Source organism: Phaethon aethereus, assembly GCF_964289735.1.
Source record: "Phaethon aethereus genome assembly, chromosome: 3".
Lineage (NCBI taxonomy): Eukaryota > Metazoa > Chordata > Aves > Phaethontiformes > Phaethontidae > Phaethon > Phaethon aethereus.
In genome coordinates, this window is record NC_138576.1 from 100585069 (window position 1) to 100611810 (window position 26742).

Here is a 26742-nt window from a genome sequence, read left to right on the forward strand (position 1 = left end):
AAGCAGCTAGGTGTACTATTTATTTGAAATTAAAAGGTTACTTCCCAAAGATGCAGAGAACCATGAGATAGTAATGTAACATCATAAAATGACGCACTGAAGTAATGTTAATGAGAAACTAATGGTGCATGGGGGTGAAGAGTTGTGGGTGACTTATTTTTCCTAGCAGAACAATACCCAGGCCTGAATAATTTCCTCCATAATTATAAGAAAGGCTGTTGTCTGCTGAGATATGGGGTTTTCCCTTCTATCATTTTCTATACTAAAACATCTTTGTGCCTTCTCTCCCTATGTAGGTTTTTCTAAGAGCTAGAAGACCAATTTAACCTACACTCTTTGGCAAGTCTTATGTTTCATCATGCCAATGATGTCTAAGAAGTTGAGATGAGCTGAAGCGCTCATCTCAAGAAACTGAGATGAGCTGCAGCAGCTCAGTGGTTTCTTACAATCTCATGCAAAGCTTTTCAGACCAGTTTTCTTTTGGAATGACACTCATTTATTCTTCAGAATTTTTACTTAGCACACGATACAGATATAAATCTGTACAAGACTTATTTGTTTAATTTTAAGCAGCTTGACCAAAGTTTCCCATGCAAGATACCTGCCCAAGACTGAAAGGCATGAGCCAAATAGCTGAGGAGTTTGCAAGGTTGTCTGTTAAGGAAAAGCAGTTTTGGTCATCTTTTTGGAAACTCAGCATTCTTATTTTTGCATCAGGAACACATCTTTCATTGTCCATGCACACAATTCCTCTTTTCTGGGCTTTTATAGTCTAATGTTTTTTGGTTTTTGTTTTTTTTTAAATTAAGAACCTGCAATGACTTGTCCAGATTTTGCAATCAAATTCCCTGAAGATCACATGCATACTGTATATGCCGAAGACCAGGGCTAAACCAGACCCTTCTTGAAGTTTCATAAAACATTTATCCTGCATTCAAACTGCTAACAGTGAGAAGGAAGAAACCACAGCTCACACCCTGTACATCTATAAGCCAGATCCTGAAGATGATCAAGCATGAGTGTCCAAAGAAGGGCAATGAAGCTGGTGAGGGGTCTGGAGCACAAGTCTTATGAGGAGCGGCTGAGGGAACTGGGGTTGTTCAGTCTGGAGAAGAGGAAGCTGAGGGGAGACCTTATCGCTCTCTACAACTACCTACAAGGGGGTTGTGGCGACACAGGTGTTGGTCTGTCCTCCCAAGTAACCAGCAATAGAATGAGAGGAAATGGCCTCAAGTTGCGCCAGGGAACATTTAGACTAGATCTTAGGAAAAATCTCTTTACTGAGAGAGTGGTCAAGCATTGGAACGGGCTGCCCAGGGAGGTGGTGGAGTCACCATCTCTGGAAGTGTTCAAAAAACGTGTGGATGTGGCCCTTCTGGACATGGTTTAGGGGACATGGTGGTGTTGGGTTAACAGTTGGACTTGATGATCTTGAAGGTCCTTTCCAACCTTAATGATTCTGTGATAAACAACTGAAGCACAGAACACAAGTGACAAAGAGGGAAGGAGCCAGAACAGAAAAAAAATTTTAACAGTTTTCCAAAGAAATCACCATTGCTCTCCTCCAATTTACTGAGGAGACAAATATTTACATCAAATCACTTGGGTTTCTAAAAGGCCCAGGATCTGAAGGATGCTTCTTCATTTCCACAAGGAAGTAAAAAAAACACTAGTGCAGCACGGAATTCAGAGAGATGAGAAAACTTGTTGGACAAGGTGAAAGAACTAAAAAAACAAAACAAAATAGAGCATACTTGATACAATTAGAGTGGTGGGCAGAGAGAATTGATATTAGAGAAAACAACAACTATGGACACAGAGGTATGCGCAACCTATCACAGTAATCTCCCTCCACAATCCACCCATGGAGTCTAGACCTTGGATTCTTTCACCAAGGCCTTCCCATTCACCTGGAAGAGACCATGCTTGCAAAAACCAATGGTTAGCTAGCTATTTTCCAATGCTGACCAGAAAAGAACAGCTATTTACCATTACCTGTAGCAGTAGGCCTGTGTGGCACATTTAAGCATTCCTACTGGACTGATGATCCAAGACACTACCAAATAATCATTCATTTCCACCCCCCCGCCCTGAAATAACAAACCACAACAAAAACTACACCAGCCAAAACACTACACACAACTAGGAACATTAAGGTAGCATTTAGCTAGGTATACGAATGAGCAGTTTGCTTCATTCACGATGGACAGTATTCTCTGAACATCATTCTAGGGACCACCCCGTCCCTTGCTGCAGTCTAAATAAACCCTGCTCCAAAAAGCAGTATTTGTAATACAAATACTTCACAGACACAGATTTTTACATCCAATATTTTTACTGCCTTTACCTTTTTGTAATATGGAGGCAACACATTCATGTAAGAAATACTCTCTACTCTCAGTTGCCCCCTCCAAGAGCAATAGTTCTTGACACTGAGCACCTTAAAAGACTGCGTTTAATACACAGATTTCACAAGCTTTAATTTCAATTCTGATGAGTTTACACTTCTACAAGACAGGCTCAAGCTTAATATGATAGAAGCACACATTAGTGATGATTGTTGGAAAAGTTTAAGTGAAAAATGATAATTCTGCACCAGAGACAAGAAGAGAATGGTATTACCCTGGATAACTACTATGACACTATTTTCTTTCTCTAGTTCCCTACCTCACTAACTGACCACTTCACAGCTACCACAAGAAAAATGGGTTCTATGCACTCTCCATACAGCCTTCTCCATACTACATTAATTCCGCTTCCCTCATCTTGATGTATATGTCCTAATTGAATCACTATCCTATATAACAACCTCCTTGAAATATCTGTACAGAACAAGAGATGAGGGGCTGTGTAAACAAATGATACATATGATCACAAACCCACAGAACATGGGATACACATGTGCAATTTTTCCTCATTTCCACCTGAGCCAAACAGCTTTCCATTCTAAATGAATCATCTTTTCACAGATCTCTTTCAGTAACAAACATACGTCCAGTACAAAAGACTTCATACCTTCTGGACACATGCACTCAATTAAAGTGTTAAGGTATATATAATGCACATGATAAATATATATAATAGACACATTCAAGCCCCTGAGCCCACACATAGACAGGGCTGGTCTACACCACATTAAGTGCTTTTAGTTAGCTGCTGACCTGTCAACACCATTATGAGTGCTAGTTTCAGCAAAAGTTTACTCTTAAAGTTAATGGACTATTTACCCAGTGGAACAGACAGAACAAAATAAACAAAAAAAGCACCTTTAACAGAAGCCCCTTGACTATTCTGTAGCCTTCTTCAATCTGAAAATATTCAGAACATTCACAAATTGCCTCATCTTCGTTCACTTTTTGAGGTTCCACTGGCTGTCACGACTATAAAATAATTCTCCCCATACCAACAGGAGCAAAGAATCCCCACAGCCTCCCACCTGCTCAGGACACACCTGGGACCTCAGACCCAGTCCATCATCTCTCCTCTCCACCCTTTCAACTTTTCATAGCCTCAGCCAAAAACGCCTGCCTCCTCTCCATACACAGACTAGAGTTCCCACTAACTCAGCAATATGAAAACCCCAGTTTCCCTTTTGCACAAATACCATTCCCCTGATACACGCATGTATAGATAGCCTAACATAATCTTCACCCGGGTATATGTACAATTCCCACAAATTCATCCTGCTCCCCATTTTCAAACGTACACAAAACTTTCAAAGACTCCACCATTCATTTCTACCTCTAAAGAGTCCTTCAAGCCCTCTCACTTTCTTATAATCCATGGTAACCCCTGGAAATTTACCCACAAGAAGAATGCAGTGATGCCCTTATAGACAGAAAGTTACACTGCCCAACACCCGTCACAAATACAGATAACCTACAGTTCCACAACTCCCCAGGACATGCACGGACTTTTCTCCAAACTGCACTGTCATGACCACAACGTGTGGCATTTGCTACGCGTTTTCCATTTGTATTCTATGGCTCAAACAACAAATACCCAGCCTTGCAATTTCATCACAGGTGAGACACCAATTCACAGCCCCTCTCACGTTCCCACAATGCAGACCATGTTGCTTGCTGCCCTAGCCCATCTCGACACAAGAGAAACAGGGCTCACTCAGCTGGTGACAGCCAGGCACCTCTCAACTCTCGGTGTGAGCAGCAGACACACCAACTTGCATGCAGTAAGAACACGCATGCCTTTCTGTCCACATACCATCTCATATTACACACGAAGGTCTCGCACATTAAGTCTAACCACACTGGCCACCAAACAAAACAAGTTCAGAACCTTGTAGCAACCTGTTACCACTGTGCCTGTAAGTTGTACATAGCCTTACCACCCAAAGCCTCACTCCTCCACACCACTTAGAAGCCAGCCAGCTTAATACCTTACTTCTCACAACACACACACACACGATTGTATACTTATCGCTCCTGAAGTCATAGGCCTTCATGTACCACCATTCCTAAATACATGTGGTTTCACCCACCATCTGCATTCCACAGCATAAACATATCCCTCAACCCACCACAGCACACAAAACAACACACATACAGATTTTTCCAGCTGCCTCCAGCCTATCAAAACGCCTCCCGTCGACTAGCTACAAATTATAGTGTATCCACGTTTATGTCCACCGGGTTCGCAGAGCCAGCAAGCTCCGAACTACAGGAGAAGGCCGCCTTCAACTTCTTCCCCCTTCCAGGCTACAGGCGCCCAGGCGCTGCCCGTCGGTCCGTGACTTCATCCCCTCCACACACCACCAGCTCGTCACAAGCGCCCAGGCCTAACGACAGCTTCTCCCTCCAGCGCTAAGGCCTTACCCGCAGCTCGCCTCCACCCACCACCCCGCCCCGTCGGTAAACACCGGGCCCCGCCGGCCCCCGGCCCGCCACTCCCCCGGCCGCAGCCAATGCACGTGCACAGCTCCGGCCGGCCGGCCGCCCCCTCGCCTTGTTCCGCGCGCGGCGGCTACCGGCACGCCGGCCGCCTTCGGCCCCTTCCCCGCCTCGCACACGGCGCTGCCACACCGGGCCCGGCCCGCTGCCCCTCCTGCCGCCGGTCCGGCTCGCCCCACCGCGGCGCACAGCGGACGGGCCCACCGGCCCCCACCCCGGCTACACGGGGGCGCTCGGCTTCCCCGCCACTTCCTCGCCGTACCTCCCCCGCGCGCCTGCCCGGCAGCCGCGGCTCCCCCGCCGGAGGCCGTGTCAGCGCGGTCCCCGGCCCTCTTTTCTCCTCCGCGGCGGGAGAGGCGGAGGCCGGGCCTGCGCGGCGCCTGCCCGCTCCCCGCGGACGCACACGCAGCAGGCCTTACCCGCCGCCTCTCCGGCCCCACGGAGCAGGCCGGCGCTGCCAGTCCCTGCTTCCCACGGCGGGCGCGCAGGCCCTGCCGCTCGGTAACACGCGCGCCCAGGCCCGGCCTGGCCTCTCGGCCCCTTCCCTCTCTGTCCGCTTCGGCCCAGCCCGGCGCGGATACAACCGGCTCTCCCGTGCCCTACGGCTGGCCCCGACCCCTCTACCTGTCGGCAGACGAGCGCCGGCGTCCCCCGGCGTCCGTGTCCCAGGCGGCCCGGCAGGGCCCGGCCCGGGTTGGGTTGGGGGGGGCCTGACGCGGGCTCAGGCGCGGGCCGCCCCGCGCTGGCCGCCGCCGGCCGCAGTCACCGCCCGCTCGCGCACTCCGAGCGCTGCCAGCAGCGCGGACATGTTGAGAGTCCCTGTCCCAAAGGCCGCCGCTAGGCCCACCCTCCCCGCCACCTACGTCAGAGCGCTCCGGGAGGGGCGGGCGGGGAACGGGCCTCGGCCCCACCGCCCCGTCGCCGCTCCCGGCCGGGCCGCCCCGCATCCTTTCCCAGCCTACTGGTTGCCGCTGCCGTCGCTCATCCCGTCCCGCCCCCCCGGTGGCCATTGGCCGCCCGCCCTGCCGCCTCTAGCCTTCCTCAGTGCCATTGGTCGATCTGTTCACCGCTCACCCGCCAATCCCGCCCCAAAAGCTTTTCTCTGATTGGGCATTTGCCCTCTGCTTTCGTAACTATTGGCTGCGGCTCTTGTCAGTCAAGGCGCTAGCGCACGGAATCTGTCTTTCTCTGCACTTTTTTATCGGGCCTCGTAGCCTGGGCGGGACTGACGGAAGCGGCTGTCAGCAAGCGCCCTCGCCCCTCCCAAACTCCCTCCCTCCACCACATCCTTTCCCTCCCGGCGCGGTTTGCCTGCAGGTCATTGGCTCTCAGCGCCGCCAGTCCCGCAGTGCCGCTCGCCCCGGCCGCCGCTTCGTGAAATGGGCGTGAATCGGGCGGTGAGTGCCTTTTCCTGATTGGCCGTCGTCCCTGCCAATAAAGCGGGTGTTAGGGGGGCGGGGTGCCGGGGAAGGGCCGGCGGACCTCGGCGGAGCCGCAGAGCGCGCGCCGTCCCGCGCGCCGCTGCGCACGGCGATTGGTCGCGGGGCGGACGGGGAGGGGAAAGGGTGCGCGGCCTCCCCCCGCTCCCGCGGGGGGGCGGGGGGCGACAAGGAGTACCCGTATGTTCTCCCGATTACATCACCGCCAGCCAATCACGGAGCGTGGGGCCGGTCTCCTGGTCGCGGGAGGGCGGGGCCTGGCGCCTGCCCGCGGGTGGCGTTGCGTCTCGCGCGGACGGGGAGTGAGGGACGAGGTGGGAGCGGCGCCGCTGCCGGCTCGGTGGGCAGAGCTGCCGTTTTTACCACAGTAAAGAAGGAGGCTGGAAGTGTCTCGGTGCTCGGCCTTGCCTTCCGCCGGCGGGGCTCGAACGCCATGGCCCACCTTAGGGGACGGACCGCCCCCCGCGGGAGGTTTCTCGCCCCGAGAAGACCGCCCCGGCCCTTTCTGCTATCGGGCACGGGTGGGTCTGCGGGCAGGGAACCGAGCACCGCACCGGGCGGCTGACAACGCGCCGCCTGAGAAGTAACGGCAGTTGGGGGAGGCCGCCAGTGCGGGAATGGGCAACAGCTCTCAGCCCCACCGGCTGCAGTGAGAACCTCCCCGTGGGAGGCCGTAATTAATCCCCTGCGTGGGCTTGCCGACCCTTTAACTTCTTTCTCACCCCAAAACAAAAATGTTTATTCAGGAAGAAACACGAAAATCTGTTTGATGCCTTGTAATCCCTTACTCTTCCCATCTTTCTCCACCAACAGGCTGGCTGAAGCCAGCTGGCGTTCATCTCTCTGCAGAGGGACCCAGCTCCTGCCTGGCTCTGCAGCCCTGTACAGCAGCTCTGCTGGCTGCAGACAGAGGCTAAAGCCTTTAATCAAAAGCTAAATGGCATAAAAGTGATGCCCTTGCCTTACAGTCCTGAGCCTGAAGTTTCAGGTACCATCCATACGAATGGTATACAACTTCCCACACGATAGCCTACTGCTACCCTTGACCCCTTACGTCGAGGCATTTCCTCCCCCCACACTATATAGATCAGTGTGAATGAATGCTTGTCGAATGCAGGGCTTGAGGCCATAGGTCAAAACAGGGTTTATGCAGCATTTTTCTTTATCCATCTGTTTTCTCTGGAGTTTGCAAAGCAGTTACCCCTGAAAGAGATGGGAACTCTCCCTTCTGGAGTTGGCATTCTCTCCCAGTCTTCCACACAGGCACACTGTGGGATTGTATTTCCAAGCTCTCTAGAGTTAAGCTCGCAGTATACAAAATGCTATGCAGCTTTAAGGTCATCAACACCACCACTCACATTAGAAAATCCTCGCAGAGCTCTGGAAGCCCTTTGAGCTCACGTAACTGATGCAAGTACAGCTGTAAGAGCTGAAGCTTTACTTTCTGTGGGTTCAACTGCATCTACTCTGCAACCAGAAGATGGGAAAGGTCACTCCAGCGTGACGGTGCTGCTTCCCACAGCTCTCTACCCGGTGACAGAGTTAATTGAGAACGAAACATAGATTGCCTCAGCACCGGCACTCGTGAGCAGGGTCAGAAACGGCCAGAACACTGCGGCTGCGGTTAGCCCTCTGTCATAGAAAACTTGCTTATAGACAAGCTAATTCGAGTGCCCAGACCCAGCTGCCAATCAACCTAGTTAACTTTGCAGTGTCCACATGATCTGGGACTCAAGATACTTTTACATATATCTAGCTATGGATGTTTTTTTGTTTTGGCCTTTCCTCAGGCTTAAATCTCATAGTCATTTAAACACAATTCATATATTACTAAAGCAATGACAAACCTGGCTTAAAAGTGCTATATCTTTAGGTTGATGAATGTAAAATACAGTCAGCTTAGGTTCTTCCTGGACTTTCGAAACAGTCTTTACTTCAAGCAATTCACCAGGAATTTTTTGAAAGCCTATCACTCTTTAAAGTGATAGTAGGTCTTGCAGCAATTTCAGCAGGTACAGAGCTGGGCTGTAATTTTATCTGGTCTCTGTTTACACCCTCTACTTTGCTTCTTGGCTACCTGCCAGAGAGATACAGTGGGTAGCATTAGATAATTTTGCTCAGTATGACCAAGGTGTACTCAGCTGCTACTGACTCTTTCATCTAATTTACTGTAGCAGCCATTCTTCCCACAGTGACTACTAATCCAAAAACATGGAGAAATACTGAAGTAAACCATGAGTTAGTCCTTCAGTTGTCATTTGAACCTCCTGACCCTGCCTTTCTCCTTGCTGCTGGGTTCCTTATCCCCTTCATTTCACCTTCAGCTCTAACTGTATGTATCATTTTATAACAAATCTATAACAAATAAAATACTTCCTTATCATATCACCACACTACCAGTACAACCTTTACAGAATTGACTTCCTCAAATAATAAATATTACCTTACATTAGAGATAATGTAATAAATCATACTCCCTATTGCTTCTCAAAAATGACCTGTGTGAATGTTAGAGATTAACTAAAAATCTACACCATGTGTATGAGTGCTCAGCCCAGCATAAACAGCACATTCCTAATCACTAGAAAATGTGCGTATCTGGCTGGTTTATGTGGGCTAAAACTAAACGTGGCATTGCTCAAGAGGTGTGTGTGGCAAGAGGCAAGAGCACAGTGACAGGCAGCAGGGGCGGTGGGTGAAGTAATAAGTAGGTGAAATAATAGTTTTGTGTGGCAATGTGGAGTTAATGGCTAATCTAGGGATTTTGTGCCTTTTTGGGGCTGGCCCCAGTTAAGCTTCATGTAAGATTACTAAAGCAGGATATTTGTTTGTGAGAATACATGTGTGTTGGATCGACAGTAACGTGTGCATGCCTGAAAGTGCGTGCATTTCTTAATACATGCAATGTCCATCTGATTCTTAGTGGCAACGAAAGTAACTATGAGCTATAGAAATGTTAACCAATAAAAGGGAAATAGATTGTACAGGATAAAGGTAATTTGCAAACAACTTTATCTGATACTGCACTTAAGAAGAATGAAAGTGAGTTCTTACCATGCAGATTTTTTAAATTCCCATTGTTTTTAATGTTCTACTGTCAGTGGTGAACAGATTTGTCCTATTGATGAATCTCAATAATTAAATTTGTTTCATGTTCAAATGAATGAGATGTAAAACAGGTCTTGACAAAATATCAGTAACTTTGGGAAGGTACTTGATCTGAGACTATTTTCACATCATTATCTCAACTTTTAGCTCTGTTTTTGAAAAAACTAGCTTTTCATCTGAAGCATGTGTCCATCTAACGTTTTAACTGGCCTTCACACTGGTTTGACCACAAGTGGCAACTGCTCTAGTTTCACAAGAAAGCATTCTCAGACACTGAGAGTATTCATGGTACATGAATATTTTTTCATCTGCAAAGCAAACAAGCTCTTTCATTTTCAGCTGAGTAACTTCCCATGGAAATCAATTCACTAAACAACAGTAGTTAAGTTCTTCCCCACTTCCCTGCGTACCCCTCTAGGTTACACCATCTGTCAAGAAAGGAAGGAAGTCACCACAGATAATAAGGTCATCTTCATATTAAGAAATGAGTAGAGAACATTTGGAAAGATTCATGTAATATTTTGCCTTGGTTTTGCTCAACAAGAGGAAGATTAAATGCTAATACAGCAACGGGGAATAGGAAGAATGGGGGATGGGTAGCAAAGAAATAGGCACAGATATAGACAAAAGCAAAAAACAACTAATGTTACTGTGTCAAAATGAAATAACTGAAAAGTGAATGTACTATTTCCAGCATTTCAGGAAAAAGAATGGAGGAATTTCACAAAACAGTTCAGGACACCCCCCCTGTGATAAAAGAAAACTGGTGGAGTTCCTAACTGGAACACGTGGATTAGAGGGGATTTGCAGTTGAGGAGACACGGAAGTAAAAATAAAGATGGGTAGTAACATTCTATGTTAAGGAAGGAATGTTCTGCAAATAAAACATAGGGAATAAACCAGCTCGATTTAGTTCCAAGGTATTTTTGGATAAGATGGTTACAGAGTGTATTGAGAGGAGAGGGATGTGAGATGGTTACAGATCCTTGGGTGGAAGTTTTGGAGGTAGCTAGAAAAGTCCATATTATTAAAGAGCTTGGATACAGAGAACCATTCAGTGAGATTTCAAATTCTTAGTTAATAGTTTGGGGAATACAAGCTACTTCTAGGTTGGGACAGAGATTCTGGGCTGTGGTCATCAATGAATTCCTCCTCCAAACTGCCACCAAGCCTGTAAGAAGTAAAGCTTTTGGATGGTTCAAGAATATGCCCTCAAAGGCCTGCCTGTAAATAATAACCCTGGAGTAAATGATCGCAAGTTGGGTGATGAAACGCAGGGTGAAAGGAAGTAGAACATTCTCAATTTCAGAGACGCAAACTCTGACCTGGCAATAAAATCAGCTTGTATAATGAAAATAGAAATTTGAATGTGGAGGAAGCCTTAGGTATCTTAAAACCAAAACTGCCAATTCCACTGGGATTCTGTATCTCACACAAGGCAAAAAGGTTTACAGGCAGAGGCTTCAAGGCCTAAGTGGAAGAGAAGCAGCATCAAGAGAGAGGTAAGAATTATAAGCAGAGAGCATATAATGAAACAGAAAGCAAGGTCTGGTTCAGGAAAGATCTCAAACATCAGTCAATGCGATAATGAAGGGAGAATTTATCTGGAAAATCAGGTTAATTTAGACCTTGCATATGATATCTGGAAAACCAGCAAGATGTTATCCAGCTGTGACATAATATTGGAAGAAAGAAGTGATGTTGCTTTCCAGTGAGGAAGAAGTGGGGATTAGAGATAGTCTACATCTGATTCTAAAACTAAATGCATATTTTGTCTCAATTTTCAGTAAAGATGGTGATGTTGAACGTGGGGTTAGGGGGCAGGATGGCTAATAGCTAGGAGGGAAAGGAAATTACTAAATCACATATAAGATGAAAATAGAACACAGTCTACAGCCTCTGGGCAGAAAGAACAGATAGTGCCCATTCCAGAAGTCAGAAAGCAGTGTCACATGAAATCACCTGTCTCACAGTAAGCTTTTTGAAGTAAATATAGCAGGAAATGAGAAAGAGTAATGCTTGTTTACAAAAGGTGGACTTTGGCAGATTATCCCAATATCTTTCTTTGATAATACTATTCAACTTCTAGATAAAGGAGGAGATGAGAGGAATTAGCAGAGCACTACCAGAGACTAATAGCAATAGAGGATAAAGCAAAACCTAATTATCAGAAGTAAAGTATCTGAATAAAGGTTGTTCTTTTCCCCCCTCCCCCAGCCCCAAGATCAGTTTTGGGCTTAAACCTATCAGATATTTTCCTTAATGACACCGACACAAGAAGGTGGTGGGAAATAAATTTGTAAATTACCCAGTTCTCAGAGGTACCAACAGTAAGGAGCACTAGGAAACCATACACAATTAAACTGATGGAGAAATAGAAATGCAGTTAACTTCAGGAGTATAAAGGCAAGACCTTTGGGCATTAATGTCAGAAATTTCCTCTAGCAGGTGAGAGCTCATCACTTCAAAAAGATGACAGAGAAGGACAGAATATTCTACTTTATCACAGCATGATATGAAATACTATTCAGTTTCAGCATTAGAATGACAAATGCAATCTTAAGCATGGCTGGGCAACAGGTTAAGTGCCTTCACACAGGCACTTAATTGGCAGTGTGGAAGTACTTATTTGGAGCTCCAGACAGGCAGCCATGAGCTGGCTCTGAGAGGTAACAAACTGAAGGGGTTCATGTGCCACTATTATTTCTGTTGTCTTCATTCGAGCTTTGTTCATGTTGTTAAATTGGGTAGGGACAGTCAGCCACAAGCTGTCAAGCCAGTTTGTAATTAAGCCATGACTTAGCATGGCTTAATAAGTTGTTACTGAACAGACAAGCTGTAATAACTGCCTGTGTGCACGCTCCCAGCTCATCCAGCTGCCGAAGGAAAATGTGTTAGTTTAAGCTACTGTACGCTGCTATAGCATCCTAGCTGATAAGCAATAATTTGCCTTGGTAACCCAATCACTTGTGAGCATACGTTCACACTTTTCCTCCATGCTACTTGGAAGCTCAGAACTCAGTGCAGTATTGTAGGTAGCATGGGAGGTAGACTACAAGTGTTAGTTTTGTCCACTTCTTGCTGAAATGTCTCCTTTTGCAGTCTAAAATCTTGCTAAACATTTTACTTCAATGTTAGAATACCAATTTTTGCTTAGACTACTCTCACCCATCATCCGTAATGTGTCTTCATTATCACTGCCCTGGTTTATTCTTCACTGACTATCTGGACTTCAGATTACTTTTTCTACCCTTTGACTGAAGTATTTTAAGAGAGCTTAAAATGTTTTATGAGAGCTTAAAATGCTTTAAGAGTTCAAGAGCTTAAACATGATCAACTGTAAAGTACTTATGTTCTTATCTTTTAAGCTCATGAAGAAGTCAAACCTTATTAAAGAAGTCAGTCAGGTTTGGCTAGTGAACTTGCTTTTAGACACCATAAAATAGATGGCTTCTGGTAACAACACCCTCTCAATTTTCAAGTATCTTTCAAATGCTGTATAGATACAATGGTTATACGGTACAGACTATTCTAATGAAAAGTCAAAAATAAGCATGAGATTCAAAAAGAAAAAAAATGAAATGTGAAGAGATTATCATCGAAATTCGCAGCTATTAACTGGGGTATATTACTGTCAACACAATTCCATTGCTACCTTTTCCTGCTTACTTACACTTCTGTCCTAAGCATGTCTCTAATAGTAATCTAATGACAAGTTAACAGTTTCCTAGTTAATCTTTGTGATATTTTCCTAATTCATATGGAATCATCATTACTGTTAATTCATTATTTTACCCTTCCTTACTGTAACTATGAGAAGTAATTGCCTGGAGAGTGGCAAAGGTTGCTTCCTAAGATCAGCGACACTTTAAAAATACTTTCCCACGTTTCCGTTCACCATCATCTCTTTTTCTCCCCGTTGTTGAGGGAGAACAACAGCTTGAGAGCCCCAGTACCTTGAGAGGGGGTTTGTAACACACGCCGTTCTTATCTATCCATGGGTAAGAGAAGCTGCCTAGAATGGGGCAACACATCAGGCAGAAGCAAACCTGATCTATGTGAGTGGCGTGTATTATTCAAGGATGTTTCTGGCAAGGGCATTCTGTTAAGATCAGCCGAGCTGTTAAACCGGAATGGATGTGACTCATCATCCTTCTAAGGGGAAAAACACCAGCGACCAAACTGTGCACAGGGTTGCCCTAACACACGCTTGAAACATTAACGATGAGCAAAGCGGGTCTTGAGAAGAATTGTTTTTGGTTTTGTTTTTTTTAAGACTGAGGGGGAAAAGATATCTTCTTCTGAGAGAAGCTTCATGCACGTCCAGTAGGTCACTGAACCTTTTCCTAAAGAACTGAACTGCAGCAGGGGCTGTTAAGTAATTTATGGATGCATGCAAGTGATGAATACCAGTTTAAGTAGAAAGGAAAGTGGCAAGAAATCAAACAAACCAGAAAAGCAAGCCCACAGCAAGGGAAGGGCCTCTGTTTCTCTAAAATCTTGTAACATCTAAGCAGTGCTCCTTGGTATCCATCCCAGCAGTGCACAGCCCCAGAAGAAGTGGCCCAGCAGGCCAGAGCTGCGGACGTGACTGGTTGTGAACTTGCTAATGGAAATGCTCGGTGGTGACTCAGTTACAGAGTCACCAACAGCAAACCCAACAGGCTGCACACCAGCTTGCTGGGAGGTAAAGCTAATAAACAGGGTTGGCAAGGGGGTAACACTGACTCCAAATGGTGCCCCTCACTAAGTTGTTATGAAAAAAGAGTTAATTCCTCCTTTTCTCATTTCTGTGGGGTAGTTAGATAGGTGCTGTCTCTGACCATCAAAGCGTCAGACACTTTGTCACGCTGCGGCCATTTCAATTTTGAGCTCTGAGTAAACAGCTTAGCTTCTGCATGCTAAATCCAAGTACATCCCCTGCATTGTCTTGCAATATCCACAGTTCAAAAATTAACGTTTTTAATGTTAAAACATAGAAGCATGTAATGAATCTTCACAAAGAAAAGTGGAATGTAGGCCAGGTTCCATGTTCTTATTTATTAATGTTCTTTTCAATTAACAGTGGGGTTTTTTCCCCCTGATTATTTACCTTGAAACAGTTGTTCTGTCTGTTAGTGTATATGTTGTATTTAGTTTAGAAAGTATTGTTAAATCCTTCTTTGTCTAGTTATGAAATTCTTCCTGAAAAAGAAAATGCGTGTTTTTCTTACTAGCATATCCACATGGAGATTATTCATGGCAAGGGTATTAATTTATATAAGCTATTCTTGTGGCTTCTAGAAATTATATTAGTGTCTGGACAGAAAAAAGACCCAACCCTCAGATACATTCTCACCATGGTGACCTATGAGAGAACTGTCACAACAGAAGCTGCTGTTGCCACTACAATTTCCAGAGCTCCTGCTGTTCGTGTTGTTGCTGAAGAGAAAATCTACTGCCCTTTGCTTCACTTAAAGCTCAGTAAGATCAGATTGCAGCTTAAAGATAATGTTCACACTTTACTGTACATCAGTATCAAAGAGAAAATGAGATGATCAAAATATGCCAACCATAATAATAGTGTCAACGTTAAGTATGCTGTGTACTTCCTTCGAGGTACTGAGCGCTCCGACTCCCTCCCGTTTCAGCAAAGGGGAACTAGCATCATGATCACAGCCTTTGGGTTCAGCTCTGCTCACGCCAGAGTGCTGCTAATCTTGGTGAGAATACAAGCTAGGTAGGAAATAGAGGACTGATCCCCCTCAAAGGAAAAATAAAATCTAGTGGTGTTTTTGAAACACAAAAATAAACTAGTATTAGTATTATCAAAAAGAAAATGTGAAATAAGAATGGGTGCGTTGTCTCTCTGCACAATGAATGTTATGATCTCTGCTCCCACGCTCCACCAAAGGACTGCCAGTTAAAATAAGCATGTTGCAAAGGTCCTTTTTGCCAACAGGAGAACTGCTAAGTCAGTGAAATGTGTAAAGCATATCTTTTTAACAGACTACCTGTTACCCAGCTAAATAAGTGTATTTCAAAGTGTCAGAAAAAAATTTCTAATTTCAAAGCTAATCTAAAGTTAGTGACAAGAGGACATTGGTTTTTAAATGTGAATGTTCAACTTGAGCAAAATGAGCAATTTAATGAATTTTACACTCCACAGTACAAAAATGAAACAAAAGCGAAGTCTTGGAGATAGGACTCGGCATTTTAAAAGCAGTATTTCTGAAAGTGAAAGGGCCCCCAGAAGACGTCCGATTAGCTTGCTCACTATCAAGAAACTCTGGAATAAATAACTCAGAGAAACTGCTGAGATACCTATAATTAACTATGGCTAAGGGAATTAGAGTTGGAAGTTACTATGACAGTTGTAAAGCCTCTGATACGATGAAGTGAGGAAGTAAGAGGAATGACAATCATTTAAGAAAATGCTCCAAACACTAAACTGATCATCATTATTAGTGACATCTCATGTGCGAACCCTATGAATAAAGTAATCCATTTTTCACAGGCTGTGAGGTTGGGGTCTGATATACAATTGGTAGTTTTGCTATATGTAATTTATAAGATCTTAAATAGCCATGAAAAAAAGGGTCATATTATAAGTTAAGCTGTCTGGGAAATGGAAAGCCAAATCAAATTATAATCCAACTCTCTTTCTAAGCAGGAAGGTAGATCTAAGTTTGGAAATTAGTGTGGCAAAGGATCACTGTGTATCAGAGATGATTCAGTTTGAGACAAGCATAAACAGATTTCATTTGCATTCATCTAAATAGCTCATGCTGATGAAAACTACCATACCATATATTAGAATTTTCTCTAAGTTGAAGGAAGCAAGGGAAGGGAGGTGGTGCAAAGAAATGTTCTGAAGTTTACCCTCCCTTGCAGTAGGGAAGTCCCTCATACATTGGGCAGAGGCAGGCAAAAACCCAACCAATCCTGAAGTGCAGTTGTACTGGCTCCTTGGCTCCTGGAGGTGAGCTGTGAGTGACTGCCAGAACAAGGTACACATTGAAATTGGATTTTCTTGTTCCGGTGCTTTTTGTTTGTGTGTTTAAGTTTGTTTCCATTTTGTAATCGGAAACTTAACCGTTGCTTTGCTAGTCTAATCTTCTTTTCCTTATTTAAGTTTGCCTGGTAACAACAGTGATTTCAAGTAACTGTGGCAAGCAGAAGGCACAGTGGGTGTCTCCCACTGAAGAAGCATCAAGTCCAAATAAATGAGTTGGCACACACACCTTTGGAATTCCCACAACCTGGGAGAAATTTGAGAAACCAAAGCGTTTCTTAACAAATACCGAGAGTCAGCATTACACTACAGGGAGAAGTCTTTCCAGGGAGGCATTTATTGAAGACATGAGATTGCGCAATTGCAGGTGCCCAACTGAGATTAGATCTTTTGGAGGTTACACAGTGATCTAGCACACCCTCGGATGCAACGTATCACAGGCAAGGAGGGGTGAGGCAGAAGTATACATGGAACTCCAAGACAGTCAAGCAAGAGTGCCGGAGGGAATGCAGAGTATACGACTGCCAGGATAAGCCAGGTGAGTATCTTACATCTAGAAAAAGATTCAAGAAATGTAAATATTGCATTCCATTGCAAAAGGGTTTAAGAACAGCAAAATTCCAAAAGCTGAAAAAGAAAGAACGACAACAGACACTGGAGAGCACTACTGTGCAAAGCTCTTCAATGGTAAAAACTCAGCTTTTTCATGAAGTGTTTGAAGAAAAAATTGAGAGGCTCCACAGCTGAAGTGTAATAAGTGCAAAGGTAAGTGCATAGTGGACACTGCCAAACACACTGCTGGCACTGTCATATCACAGTAGGGTACTTACGACTGGATGCCAGCAGTGTATAAGCTAGAGAGATACAGAAAACCTCAGTGCCAGTTGATTCAGAGAGGGACCTTTGGATACAGGCTTTGCAATCATGTATGTTTACCTAAGATAGGCCAATGTTAGCTGAAACACCATAAACTGCATATTTGCATTGCTGGATGGGACTTGGGAATTTTCACTCCTTGAAAAAATTGTTACTCATTTCAATTACTAGCACGTTGCTATTACATTATCGTTATATTTTTGCATATCAGGAGTAAAAGAAAGGAAGATACATTATTTGCAGAGACATCGAAAAGAGCAGGGGCATTCAGTCTCCAGTGGCTATGACTTCCAAGTGTATTTATTCAGTCTGTGGCCCTCTGGAATAGGCTGTAGGCAAGATGACTTGCTCTGGTAGCAGCAGTAGCATACTTCTTACCACCATTCCTTCCCTAGGCCCTTTCCCTGCCCAGCCACAAAACACAGGAAGGACCAGAGCCCCTTGAGAAAGGGGGCTTTTAGAAATGAGCTACTGTCAGAACAACTAACCCAGTAATCACTCTTTTCTCCTCACACGTCTGTGGCACCGCTTCGAAGGGAGGAGACCGACAGTGAGCTGTCTGAATTACTTGGCGACACTGATCTATACTCTCAGCTGCTATATTTCTCGGGCACTCATCTCTTCAGCGTGGGAAACTTGCTGCATGCAACCTGTTGTATATATTTAGTAGCTATGGCACTTCCAGGGCATTGCTGTGTCCTGCAGCAAAGGATGGACTGCGGTACGTGGCCCTCTCCTGTCGCTAAAGAAAGGTGTAGCATCTCAAAAGTGGGCATCTACTACAGAGCATCTGACAGCAGTTCAGCAGAGCAGAGTGCTTTGTGCATGCCTTCTTGATAGGAATCGTGGATGGTCTCAGATAAAGTGTCAACTGTGATTGGCAGTACAACAGCAAGAGAAGGGACGTTAAGAGGCAAAATATACGGGGACTGAGGTAGAAACATGTATTTCAACTTCTCTTCAAACCTTGTCATACAGCTGTGTGGTTCTCCTTGTATCATGCCCCATTACATACAGAATCTTAATGACCACTGAGGTTTGAAGTAGCAAAAAGAAGAAGTTATACTCTATTTTCAAGCACACTTAACTCAAACCACAAAACCAACAACTTCTGAATTCTAGTGACAGAATTACAAGAAAGCCCTGTGTGAACAATGATGCGGGCAGGAAGGTGTGACTAAAGACTTAAAAGTCTGGGATTTATTGTTTTCCAAAAGCAAAATGAAGGACTATATACCCAAAGTACAAGGAAGTCAGTGAAGCAGAAGCCACAGGGGATGAAGTGTCCACTCATCCAGCACTTTCAGATTTAGAGGACAGGGCAATTTAGTGAATCCCAGAGATGAGAAGACAGAATCATAGACGAACTCATGCAGATTAGGAATCATGCCTGACTGACTGCAGGAGCAAGAGAAGTAAAGCACACAGCCCCAGAACACTGTCAAAGCTGACATACTTTTGAGAAATTACATAAATTCCCAGAGAAAGAGGGAAGGGTATGTGGCTTGGGGGCATCAACTGTTCTTTCAGAATATTGGAGAGGTGGAGAAAAGTCTAGAGACCTCGATCAATTTACTGAAGCATTTGATCGTGTTTCTTTCGGGGGAAGATACATGCATATCATTTTCTGTTGCTTGAACATTCATTAGTAATTTGTCAGAAGAGTTTAAAAAGCAAATCGTGCAGGACTATCCCAAGCAAAATATTTTTTTTCTCTCCCTTAGTCTTTGTGTGGAGGGGAAAGAATCCTGGAGCAAGGATGAGACTATCATAAATTCTGATATAACAAGTACATGAGTCTGTATCAAAGAGTATGAGATTGAAGAGAAGCATTTCTTTGGTGAGGGAATCTCACTGGCGTTTGTCTCTTCAGTCACTGCAGCTCGTACTGTAACTTCAGGCTGCTACATCACATCAGATTTTGACCAGAACTCAGAAAGAGACAAATAATTAGACTGATCTTGTTCCCATTAAAGTCTGCCATAGAATTCCTATTTATTTCAGAAAAAGCAAAATCAGTCTGAAGATATTTGCAGTAGCATTTAAAGAATTGCTTTCACACCTAGTTTTATATCATCTAATTCTGTTTACTTCAGTGGGGTAATTATGATTTTCAGTCTTAAAAATAAAACCAGAATCAGGTCAATTTGTCGTTTTATTAATTATTAATTGCATAAGCCTAGGGACTTATAGCAGCTGAGGCCCCCATGCACCGCTGCTAAATTCATAGCAAAAAAGGCAGTGATTATGTATTAGGCCTTTAGGTCTATAGCATCAGTAAATTATCACTGCTTCTATATACCTGCAGTGTTTACAGACAGACCGTCCTACTTGGAAAGTTGCTCTTATCCACATTATTTTAAAAATTTATTTCAAAGGATTCTGCAAAACATAACCTGAACACATTTAATAAGACATAGATACAAATTAAGGCGACCATTGAAGAAGTGTATCTGTCTCTGTAGTTAAAGCCTACTAAATTAAATTTTAAAGAATTCACTCAGACTGGAAATCATATCACTGCGTGTGGGCATAGAAGAAGGCTCAGTAAATTCTGGCTTGGTGGGTGAGTCAGCATGAGTCATCAGCAGACATACCATCCTACGGTTATATGAATCTGCAAGGTACATTTAGAAACGTTTCACAGTAACAAAATAATGCCATCCTCCTGCTTTTTCTCTAGATGACATTAATGACAGCCCAAACTTTCCTAAAATATTGTAGGTGTTCTCCGCTCAACATGTGAGGTTAAAAAAAAAAAAGAAATTCCCCTATTTTGGTATTTTCATTGGGCAAAGCTAATACAAATATGAGAAGCTGTTAAGAAAGGCTCACATTGTCAGTAAAATAATTTATGTAGTTGCACGACACTGACAAACAACTGAGCAACATCTACTTTTCAGGTGGATTTCTGATTACTTGATTGAAACATGAGGAATTTCTTTTTCTCTCTTCCAATTTTAGTTGTTTACATTTCAAGTGGGTATAAAGATGCTATGACAAATGAAGTTATTTAACTGACATCAACTATGTAATAAGCAAAACAGTGTCAATTTTGTTCTGAAGGACTTTTTAATTGTGGCATCTTATTGAAAGACTCCAAACGCAAAGTAGATAAACATTTGTACGGCTGAAACTATTCCTCCTTTCTCCTCTTCCACTTTTCTTAATTTCCATGGAAAGTTAAATTCTTTACTCTGTATTTCATTTTCATCCAAAACAGATTTCATTTTCTTCCAGCCTGTCAATCCATGTACAATATATAATTACCCAGCATACCGCCATTTGTACAGCTACATAGGAAATGCATTTTTTCACTCCTCCTCATATTAATTTTGGGAGCTCTGATATTTACTTTTTCTTTAGTTCTGCTAAAGATTAGGGAAACGTCACAAGTAATATGGCTGCGCTTACAATCTAGGTAACAGCCTAGGTTTGCTCTTGGGCATATACGTACACAGCTATTTGGCCGACTGATCACCTCCCAGCCTAGTCTGGAAACCAAATCCACTGCCACGATTAGTCATCCACTTGGATCCCACTCATTACAGTGATGCCAGACAGATGCAGCCAGATTCACATCAGCTAATCTAGTTACAAAACAGAGGCCCTGGTTCTATCAGAGATGTTAAAATCTGTGTAAATAGAAATGGCTTAACCTCTTATTTTAGCCCACAGACTCTTGTTTCCCGCTCTCCCGGTAGCTTGGCAAAAGCATTCTGAATTTGTTTTCTCATTATTCTCAAGGGGAGGATGTTTCCTGGATTTATTATACTATATAACATAACTATTGCGTTTTGGTTTACTAATTCCTTAAGTTGTCTCTATATCACCCACTTAGTATTTTAGGCAGTTAATATTGCCCTTCATTTCCTAGTGCTATGTGCTAGTAGTCTTAGTAAAAACGTGTTTGGGTTTTTTTTTTAATTCTGTGAAATACATATTAGCTCCCATACACTGAGTAAAGGAGGTTACGCTTGCCAGTGCCGCTGCCTCTGCCTATTTTTGTAAGGCATTAACCACAGTTGGAACTTCTCTGCTGGATTGGACCCTTCGGTTGGATGAGGAAACGTCAATTTTGTGAACCTTGTCCAATTGAGGAGTGAACTAGTGTCATTAGGATAGGTAACTTCAGGCACACCTTGTGGAAGAGCATAAGCCCCTTGAAGGTTTTGCAAGAAGCTCTGAGGGCAAAGTGATTTCTGAGCGTCAGAGGCACCTTAATGCTGGATTTGGGCTTCCGGACTTCAAGTACAACCACAAGGACAAACTCAAAGCCACGTTTACCAAACATCAGTGCTGTTTACTCACTGGACAATCCATGCTGCCAACCCCCCCACACTCCCCGACGATTTCAGCATCTAACCCAAGTTGTAAATAAGATCAGTTAGCAACATATCTGTTGATAATATCTAGCATGTTGCAAAAAATGCACACAAAGAAAATCAGAAATACTTTTCTTCAATCATGTTCACCTAATAATACAATTCAGTAATAGCTTTACTTCAAATATTTTACCCAAACTCAAATCTTGTAGGACATTGCTGCTTTTTGACTGTAAACAGTGAACAGAAAACATTTTTCTGCAGAAAAACTCATTATTGTAGACATATACGCAATATATGCTTATGTACATACACATACTTATCTTTGTAGAATATATTCTCAGCATGTAGTCTTTCCACAAAAATTCAATATGCTTGGTATATTTTAAGCTGTATTTTATACAAAAATGCAAAGTAGTGTCTATTTTATTAAACTCATTTTCAAACGTTGCTAGAACCAGCACTCAGTCTTCTGATACACTGCTCTTTCTTCAGCATTCCTTACAATTAAAGTGAGTTGACAAACACTAGTTTAAGTCATCAAAAATGAGGCAAATTCCCCATTTCCTCATGCTTTATATCAGCTACTAATAAAAATTAAGATTTTCTGTATTTTTGGGGGTGCTTATTTCAAAACTTACTATGAGTAGGGGAAATCCACTCTAGTAACCATACAACAGATTCAGAACAAAGGATGTGTCAAAGATGATTTAATACTCGGCTGCAGCAGATGACATAAACAATAATTCTTGAGTTACCTTTGAGGGAGGATCTGTCGTCCAGCAGAGGCCATCTCAGAGCCTGCAGGACGTACATGGAATATCCTTTTCTTTCACCACAAGTTCTCCCAGGAGAAACCTCAAAAGTGAAGCTCAGAATCACACCTAAAAACTTCCAGTCGTACCTACAGAGACGGAGACCTTGTGAATAAGCCAGTGAGTAGACCTACAAGAGGGAAAACGACAGGTGTACTTACCTTGTTTCCACCCTTCAATGCTTTCAGGTGCATTTAAGAGCAAATCCCTGAGCCACATGAAAGAGCCGCTGTCCCTGCTCAGCGTCTCATCTGCCTGGGCAGTGGAAGCTCCCGAATGCTCCGGCAGTCTCTGCTCACTCCCATTCAGGCTGCCTGGAAGGGTGGGATGGGTTCATGTCCAAGTCTTTCGTATATCCTGAGGTTAGGGCTGCTCCTCGCTTCAGCTGCACAGCCATTGAACGGGTATCCAAAAAAGCATTTAGGTGCCTCGGTCCCCTTGAGACCTCACATAGGACTTTGAACAAGGAAATTCCAGCCCTCGCGACTGGGTAATGGGATGATATTCAAGTCTTCAGGAGGGCTTACTCCAAGGGTTTGGGATGCTTATTCTTAAGCTTCTGTATAACCCCTGTAGCGTTTTTCTGATTTAAGTCATTACTGAATGCACTTATGATATCAGTCTCTGTCTAAATAGACAGTGGATGAATTCAGCTAAGGAAACAGGCATCGTTCTGTATCCTTGTGTTCTGTGTCCTTGCTGGACAGGGACTAGTAAAAGCTTTTTCTAGTCTAGCAACAGGTAGATTTCCCAAGATGAAACTGCTGAGTAACCTTGGTCATTTTCCAGTATGTTTCTTCATTTAATGTAATGTAATTAATTAATGGTATATTTAATAATGTAATTAATTAATAATTAAATGTAATTTAGAGCATCATTTTCACGCCTGTAGCATTTAGGTAATCGTTAGCTAAGAGCTGCCGATGGTATCAAACATTCAGCTCTGCCATGCAAACCTACTGCTACGTTTTCCAGCTTTGTTAAATTGGATGTCAAGATCAGGTACAAGTGCTGATATTTCAAATAAAAAAGAAAGAAAGAGAGAAAGTAAGAGAGAAAATGAGTGGAAGAAGGAAAGGAAGGAATGAAGGAAGCAAGCTCTGGAGAAAAGATTGGGTTAAAGTTTTTCATTAATTAATTTGTTATGTAAAATAACTTTCAACAAACATACAAATATGTTAAATTCTTTTTCAGCATCCTTTAATTTTCCTACTTGTTTGGTAAAAAGTCAAATAACATTTCTAGAAGTAAAAATCAAGCATGGCAGAATCGAATTAAGCTTGTTCATTGACAGTGCCCCTTGTACTTTCTCAATATTTAATATCACTTCAAGTTTTCTTGCGCAAATCCGGTGACTGTACAAAATGCAGGGCAGTGGGGAATCTGGCAGTATTTTTCAGGTCTATATATGTGTATTTGAGGACTGCATGCATATACATAAGTTTGTGTAATTTTGATAAAAAATAAACATCATAGATTTGACTTAAAACTAGTCGATGCTACATGAGTTCATTTGCTTGCATAATTTTCCCCCTTAAACCTCGGAAAGTAGCCACTGCTTAGCCCAGCCTACCGCAGCTACAGGCAGAGAGAGTGGAGGGCTGGAGCTGTCAGGGCACCAGAGATGTGGAGACGGGAGACAGAAAGGCTAGAGATGCGTGGGTGATGATGAGCTCCATAGAGCATAGCTGTAAATCAAAAATAGCTAAATAAATGCCAGTTGTTTCAATTTCTCTTTTTGCATCAACAATATGTTGATGTAGACTGACTGTGGGCAGTGCTCGTGTCTGAAAAAAAATTATGCAAGTGGCTGAGCTAGCTTTTACTGGGTGGGAATGTGGGAGGCAGTGAGGAGGCAGCGGTGGAAATCGCAGATTCTACATGCTTAGGAAAAAATCGCATCAAACACGAGCGCGTAAAAGCTGCTGGGTGTCACAGTGCGTAGTGCTGAGCCAACATTGTTCTGCTGCCTGAACTGACTGACGAGCAGGTTTGACATCTAGCAATGCCAGTCATGGCACATAGTGAGCAACCGTGGAGCAAAAAAAATCCAGAGGGAGTAGGGGAAGAGGGAATACTGGCTGCTCAGCATGGCCGGGATAAGGCTAGCTCCGGCTGAGGCAAAGACACGTCTCTGCTCTTTTCCCAGTAAGAGTCTGACAGGGAATTGCTCTGTGGTATAAGCACCATCCTTCCTTAGATGTTACTAATGGTGCCAACCAGCTAGTGAAAGGCTTGCATGTGCTGCAGGTTTTGCTGGGGAAGGGGGAGGGCGGAGGAAAAGAGAGGAAGAGGATGTTTGCGCTGCTGGTGGGCAGTGGGTAGATTGGGACAACGAGGTGCGTGGGGTGGCAGAACTGCTTGCGGGACTGTCCTGCACAGGGCTGCGGGAGCTGAGCGACCCCGAGGCTTCCCCGGAGCGTGCCGACGCAGGCGCTCTCCTGCCGGCAGCGGCCTCGCCCGGAGGCCAGGACAGAGCGGGCAGCCGTGGGCCGGACCTGGGGAGAAGGACTCGTGAGGAAGCGCTGCCAGAAGACAGTGCAGTGGAAACCAACGCACGTAGAACTGTTTAATTATACAGTGCTTAATTATATAAGCTATATCTAAGTGTGGAGAACAATGAGTAGGAGTAGCCCATATAAGTTAGTTGCCCGCAAAGTAAAAAATTCCCTAGGTACTGCAGTTGGGTAAGTGAATTTCATTTTACATGTTTGTTTCTTCTTTTTCTTTTTTTGGAAATCCGAAAAGCTTCCCCTGTAAATTTGCATAGCTGTCGACTTGCTGAGGGCAATGTTGCTATGTTGCTGAGAGAAGTCCTCCCAAAAGGCTAAAACCTGTGGGCTTTGTTTCTTTTCACATCACTGATTCATCGCTCGCTCTCCTTCCTCAAGATTTACAGTACATCAGGACCTGACTGGAGGAGCTGTCTGTCATACTTCCAGTTAATCAATGACCTACTTTATTATTACATTTAAAGCATGGGCTCAAAGAGAGGCTTTTTGCATCGAGTGAAGATCTGATCAATAACTGGCATGAAGGACACGGCAGGGAACAGGACTGTGGAATAGTGAATGGTTTTTACTAAATGTCATTTCATGACACCTCCCCTTGGTAGTCCAGTCTGTTTTGGGTACAACAGGATGTCATCATTCCCGTTACTCTTTCAAATACAGATGTGCAGATTGTGGAAGTATACTGGGCACTGAACTGTAAGCCTTTCATATAAATACTAGCACACCAGAAGGAAACAAAACAAGTTTTATTTTCGTTCTCCGTCATTTAATTGTATGCAGCTTCTCTGATATAATGGCAAGTACAATACAACCCAGCCGGCCTCAGAAAGTTAAGTGGAAGTGTGCCAAAAATTACTTTCTACCGGACTAACAAAGGGCAACTCTGTTAAGAGTTATTAAGAAACTTAATTGGTAAAACTGCAACCATTTTGGGGGACAGACCTGTTCCTTTGGATCTTCTGTGTCACAAACACTTAAGTTCATTACAAAAGTAAACACTTGTTACTTTTACGCACCTCTGCAAAACTGCCAGGAGCAGGAGAGAAATGAATTGTGTTCTCCTTTGTCTTATGTATCACCAAGAGGATTACTGTTATGTTTCTATTACTCATACTGTATATAACTTTTTTTAATATATATATAGAGTTATATATATATATAGTTATATAGTTATGCTTCTGCAACCTTATGTAGCCAGTACAGTCAGTGGATTTGTATTGTTCTTACCAAAGACCAAAACCAGCCATGCACAGGCGCAGCTGAAGAACGATTTGACAGTCTCTATTCTCACTGCCAGGACAAGAGTGGGAAAGATCCTGAGTTTGAGATCCGGGCTGAGTTTGCATGTTTCGTAACTGAATAATGTCTTAGGTCTGGATTCATCTCACCTAGCTGTAGGCAAGTGTTTGAGTCGATCAGGGGGGTAAGTAGTAACCTTCATGTCTGCACAGGGTTAGTCATGAGTGATGGACTGAGTCAGTCCACCTAACGTCTGATGCATTATCTACAGGTGTCTGTCCTTCTCCATGAGTCATCACAGGAAGCCCAGTGAGACCCTGTCCCTAACCGGACACCTCAGGAAGTGTCAGTGCTAGCTGTTATCGCTCAAGGCCTTCATGCACTCAAGGAATGGTCCTGACCTGGGAGGAGAGACTGATAGATTCCCTCTCTGTTGTAAGAAAAACGGGAATTCCCTACAATCTTGTGCCACTGGTAACTTCCCCAACAATTCTGAAAAAAAATCCAAATCCTTACACTTGAAGTG